At 42.9% G+C, this 6,627-nt stretch overlaps 1 pseudogene; it reads left to right on the top strand.

Annotated features, from left to right (window-relative positions):
- Positions 1-5,111: 5,111 nt before the first annotated feature.
- LOC146805008 (ubiquitin-conjugating enzyme E2 C pseudogene) lies at positions 5,112-5,717 on the top strand (annotated as a pseudogene).
- The last annotated feature ends 910 nt before the right edge of the window (positions 5,718-6,627 follow it).

Genomic DNA, 6,627 nt, shown 5'->3' with positions numbered 1-6,627 from the left:
CACTACATCGCAAGCCACCTTGCTACACTGCATGTAAGGGAAGGGGCCTGTACATGCCATAATCCCAATTTTTCTGGAGACTCTTGTGGTTTTCTACCACACACGCAGTCAATTCCAGATTCCACAACACTAAGAACTAAGGAGCATCTCTGAAGTGGATAGCCTCCTTCATGATTGGTAGTATGCAACAGCTCATGCTCATTACATTCCCTCAGAACCAAAGGAGCTTATCTGCAGAGTCCAGCATATCTCATCACTCTGCCCCACTGTCTTGAACATGTACATGACTCCTCTGACAATCATCATTCAGACCCAGGGAGTGTACGTAATATTGTAGTGAAGAAAACAACTCCGGACACTTCTGTGGGATAGGAAATGTCGACTTTATTGAGAGCCAGCAGTGTAACGGACACTTCACAGCTGACCAGTCAAGCAACTGACTAAACCAGAATGTTCACGCAGGAACAACACTAGTATCTACCTGAAGAATTCTAGAAGGGTTAGGGAACAGGGACACAAATAAAGAACTAAGGCATCGCATACAAGTAAAACAGATTGACTTATAAGTAAAACACATCTGAATTATAAGTATAACACATTTACTCCTTTATACAAACTAAACACAAAAAATGGAAAAATAAGGAAGAAAGAGATATGGAAGAAACATAACATTTTAACAGACAAAGTCATTAAAATACGCAGGTGATCTGCGCCGTCTTAAACTCACGAACTCATGGGACCTTTGTGAGTTTTCTTCTCCATAGGCATTGGCATCACCACCACCCCCTTCCCTTTCACCACTAACAGATAGGCCCACTGAAGGACCAAACGCTTGTGCCAACATGTAACCACTACTCCTACACATGTTGTCCCGTCCTAGGTCAGAGGTGGTAAACTCAGAAGGATGTTCAGCTCTCTGGTATAAAGCCACACAACAAAGGTTCAATTTTTCGCTATTTTCCAAAATAACAAAGTGTGGGAAGGCACGTTTGACTTCAAAAGGTACCTTGAATTTAGTAAGGCCTTTGCTAAACCTACCCGACTTGACCTTGACTAAGTTTCCCTCAGATATTTGAAACTTCCCACCTTGAGAAAGGCTTACAGGCGCTGCACCCATCACACCACCGCTTGATACCCACTCCTTTATCCAAGCAGGGACCAACTTAGTGCCTGGAGACCTTCCACTCATAAGTTCAAAGGGAGACTCAATGCTTTGATTAAGTTTGTTGGTATGATAAGCCCACATCATTTCCTCCACCATAGTTTGAGCAACACCTCCACTGACACATGTCATCTGGATAATGCCCTTGACTACACGGTTAGCTCTCTTACAGAGATCATTCCCCTGCGGGTTGTACAAGGAATTGCGATGATGCACCACAGCAAAATCAGTAAGAAAGATTTGCATATCACGTGAAGTAAGTTGAGTAAATTTATTAGTGATGATAATGGCGGGACAACCTTCTTCATGGAATAAACACTTCAAGAAAACAATAGTGTTCTCTGTGGTGATGTCCCTCACAAACTTCACATTCAACCATTTGGAAAAGACATCAATACCCACAATGGCATATATTTGGCCAGAAAGTAACTCATCCATGGGACCAATAAAGTCCAGACGGATGCTGTGCCAAGCTTTGCCTGGGTCCCTTAAATGGCCCATCTCAGTCTTTGAACCCACCTTAAGCCTTTTCTCTCCCTCTTTGCACACAGAGCACTTTTCCACCCATGAGGTCACCTGTTCATCCATGCAGGGCCACCAAACATTTGTCTTAAGAGGACATTGGGGGAAGGTTTGATCCAAATGTCCCTCATGAGCCAGAGCTAGGAGTTTGGACCTCAGACCAAAAGGTGGAACAAATCTGTCTCCCCTTATGAGAACATTAGTACCACACACAGATAACGCCTCTAAAACTTTGCTAAAAGGACGCACAGGGATAAGCACACAACTCTCATACCTGGCACCCAACTTAATGAGATCCATAACAGCTTTAAGGATGTGATCCGCGTCCATCTCCCTGCACCACTCCTCACAAGTAAAGGTTCCTTCACCGACTGCCACTGCATCATGTACAGAAGTGACTGCACCATCTTCACTGGTCAGATAGATAGGTGAACCATCAATAGTTTCCCACTTGAGAGAGAAACTGGATAGGCAATCACCTTGGATGTGAACAACCTCATACTGGTATCTTGCAGTCTAGTTGCCAATCTAACCAACCTTGCTGATCCTTTCCCCACACCTCCAGGAGACAAGATCTTCACCAAAGGCTTCTGGTCAGTCCTAAGTGAACATTTTGTGCCCCAGCGATACTCAACACTCCAGGCCACCACCATTGCATCCTTTTCAATAACTGAGTAATTTTGCTCAGAAGACGTGAGTATCTTAGATGCAAAATCGACTGTTTTGTCTGCATGTGGATGTTTCTGTAAGAGAATGACCCCTAAACCAGTAGCACTGGCATCAACCATAAAGATAGACTTGAGTTTAATATGAAACGGTACCAAAACATTTGCTTCACAGATTTATTTTTTTATGTTGTTGAAACAAGCAGTTTGTTGTTCCCCTACTCAAATTTTGCACCTTTCTTGAACAGTTGTCTCAAACATAAAGTTTTATCAGAAGAACTCTGAATAAGTTTAGAATAAAATTCAATCAGGCCCATGAAAGACCTAAACTGATCCTTGTCCGTGGGGAATGGAGCCAGTTGAATAGTGGCAAGTAAGTTCCTCTTAGGTTTTATTCCTAGCGCTGTAGTCTCATAGCCCATATATTCAATGTGCTCCACCAAAAAGGAACATTTCTCTTTGCGAAGAGTGAGTCCCACATCTGCAATCCTGTGCAACACTGATTTCAGAACTTGGTTGTGTTCACTGACAGACTTTCCAAACACGAGGATATCGTCCTGCAAAAATATGGCTTTGTCAATGCTCTTAAAAATTTCGGTGACCATCCGCTGGAACACACTAGCCGCAGATAATAGCCCGAAGGGCAAACCTGTGAACTGAAATGTTCCATCTGTAGTGATGAATGCCGTTAGATGTTTGGAACACTTGTGAAACTTTATTTGATGGTACACGCTCTTAAGGTTGAGTTTGCAAAAGAACTTGGCATCTTTTAAGGTGGAGACCAACTTGCCTATATTGGGTAAGGGAAATGTATCTGCAACTACGCACCTGTTAAGGGACCTCAAGTTCACACAGAAACTGAGTTTGCCGTCAGCCTTTTTCGTAATCACTACTGGAGATACCAAACTAGAGGCCTCTACGGGTTCAATCACCCCGCTATCTACCTATCTTTTATGAGGGACTTCACCTCATTCCTCACCACCAAGGGCACTCTCCTCAATTTATGTTGAACTGACATGGCGTCCTTCTTTAGTACTATTCTTTAGACATATCCTTTGAGTACTCCCAACTGTCCTCTAAAAACCATACTAGACTCTTGAAGAATATCATCCAAACTCTCATTATCCACCACCATGACTTGTGAGGGTGCCCTGGGATTCACAATAATATGGAGATCATATTGGTAAATACACCCTGAGATGGGGGGTCCGTCTACTGCCACATATACCTTGCCTTTAGTGAACCTATTGGAGAAAACAATTTGTGCTTCAAAGAAACCTAACAGTTCTATGGACGCCCATTGATAACCAGCAGGTGAAATGTCTCTGGGTTGCAAAAGTCTTCCTGACCACTCCTTGTCAAACATTTTCTTGGGAATTGTAGTGCATCTGGACCCAGTGTCTACCATTAGGAAGACTTGTTGCCCATCGACCAAAAACATAGCTTTGGGTCTGTTCACCCTAATGTCATTGTCAGGAATGTCATCATCATCATCGCCAACACAAAGGATTCGATCACTGTTTTCTTTCTTCCACACTACACTATCTTGAACAATAGCTAGTCTAGGACGCGACCTGGTTTTGCACATCTTAAACGACCACATTTGAGGCATAATTTATTCGTAGCAAACAGAATTTGAAATCAGAAGCATGCCCATTGCTACCGCACCTTGAACTGGATTTAACAGGTAGCCCTGTGAATGAACTTTTCTTGACAATGAACTACGCTATTGGAAGTATCGTCTCCATTTATTTATTTTAAAAGTTTTGTATAGTGCGAAGAAGACCCAGAAAGGTATCAGAGCACTTCACAGTAGTGGAAGGGGGAATAAAGTAGGGGAACATTGAGGTAGGAGAGGCTAACATGTTGAGCTAATAAGACTGTACATACATACGAGCAAAATATAACTTAATAAGGCAAAATGTTATTTAATAGGTAAGGCATAGAATCATAGACATTAGAGTTGATAAGCAAAATACACAACAAAAAAAAAAATGAAATTTCGAGAACAGACAACCCATGATTCAATTAAGGTAGGAACTTGTTCATTAGGATTGTTTTTACTTCCTGTTTGAATGCCGCCGTGTAGGGGATTTTGCGAATTTCCAGTGGGAGAGAGTTCCAGATCTTGGGTGCCGCGTCCGAGAAGGCTCTGAGTCTCATTTTCTTTTTGTGAAAAGTCTGTGGTTTGAGTAGCAATGAGTTAGCACTTCTTGAACGTCAGCTACCACATGATCATTCCAGTTTTTGAGCCAGGTATCCAGGTGATTTAAAGTGGAGGGCTTTGTGCATCAGACAAGCAATCTTTAACTGTATTCTTGCTTCGTAGGGTAAACCTCTTAAGAGATCTTAAGGCTGGGAAAATTTGCTCATTTCTTTTAGTGTCAGTGATCAATCTAGCAGCGGCATTCAGTGAAGCCCTAAGCGGGGCTAAAGTATATTTAGGGAGGCCACAGAGCATTGAACTTCCATAGTCTAGCCTAGGAAGGACAAGTGCTTGTACCACCTGCTTGAAGTCACTTCCTTCACATACTTATTTATCAGAAACTTCAGCAACATCATGGTTAGTGTTATGTTTCTACAGTTCTTTCATGCAACACTCTGAATGCTCTATGACTTTTGCTAGATCAATAGCTACCTTCAATGTAGGATTTTTGGCTGCCCGGAGGAGGAGATAGCTAAGGAGTGGTAGGTGTCTCGGAGACAGACACACAACAGCGATCACCCGAATTTGCTCTGCTCTAGTGAGTTCCGATCTAATCATGGCTTCCCAGAACATGGACCCAGCCGCTGCCACCAACTCTGCCACCGCCCGCAAGGGAACCGAGCCTGGGTCCAGCGCCACGAGCAGGTGCTCCGTCGGCAAAAGGTTACAGCAGGAGCCGATGACTCTAATGATGTCTGGTGACAAGAGGGTTTCTGCATTCCCAGACTCTTACAACCTCTTCAAGTGGATTGGGACAATTCATGGTGCCATAGGGACAGTTTATGAAGGCCTGAGGTACAAGTTTTCCTTGGAGTTTCTGAGTGGATACCGTTACAACGCCCCCACTGTCAAATTCATCACCCCATGTTACCACCCCAAAGTTGACACACACCCAGGGTAACAACTGCCTCGACATTCTGAAGGACAAGTGGTCGGTGCTGTACGATATCTGGACAATCCTGCTGTCTCACCAGAGCCTGCTTGAGGAACCCAATAACGAGAGTCCCCTGAACCCTCAAGCAGCAGAGTTCTGGCAGAATCAACCAGCTTACAAGAAGCACCTGCATGAACAGTATGCAAAGCAGCAGAAGAGCCGGGATTCCTGACTTGAGTGATGCTGATCCTACTTGCACTGAATCTGTCGTCTCCTCTGTCCTTCTGTTTTGTCTGTTGTAATATATTCTTAATTTAAATGTGAGCAATGTGAGTTTCAATGTTTGTAAATAAAACTTTTATCTTAAAAAAAAAAAAAGGATTTTTGGCTGCCCACAACCTTTCTTGGATTTTCCTGTTATTACATTATACAATTAACTGGTCTTCTATTAACTCATCCCCCATGACACAAAGTTACATTTTATGGAAAGTTCCCTCAACCTGGCAACAAATTCGTCGATGGATTCTTCGCTTTTTGGCGGTGAGTATGACATTTATAGCGATTCATTACTAAGTTCTCCTCTTTAGCATATCAAACTTTGAGCCTACAAATTGCTTCTTTATACTCATCTGGCAAAGATCCCCCATTGGCTTGTAATGCCTGTGGTCAGAATCTAAAAACACGTTAGCCCTCCTTGCCCAAAGTGCTAAGTAAAAGTGCTCTTTTTCTTTTTGCACTAAACTCATGTCCATCCAAGGCAACTAAATAATTATCAAAAATAACTATCCAGTCTTCCCAAGGTATGGAAGGTGTACCAGGTTCAATTAGAAATTGAGGAGGTGGCACCTAAGAAATGTGTTGGGCGGACATAGTATTGGATGGTATGGTAATAGTAGTGTTAAATAATGTTAGATATGAGGCAATAAGCGTAGGTATGCACATCACCATGAGTAATGTGCTGTAGATGAAATTAGTGAGGTGAGTGTATCACCAAAGGCACACTTGTGAGGAGGCCAGAGAAGAAATAAACTAATAAATCCCTGTGGTGTCACCGTAGTAACACGTGCTGATTTCTAGTTGTCACCTGTTGAGACACGCTTTTGGTGTGCATAAACCGACGATTAATTGGGAAATGCTAATGGTGTGCGTGTCACTGAAGTTAAGCGATAAACAAACTGTGCCGAGTGGCTGTGTACAG

Source organism: Triturus cristatus, chromosome 8 (assembly GCF_964204655.1).
Source record: "Triturus cristatus chromosome 8, aTriCri1.1, whole genome shotgun sequence".
NCBI classification, from domain to species: domain Eukaryota; kingdom Metazoa; phylum Chordata; class Amphibia; order Caudata; family Salamandridae; genus Triturus; species Triturus cristatus.
This window is presented reverse-complemented; position numbering and strand designations above follow the sequence as displayed.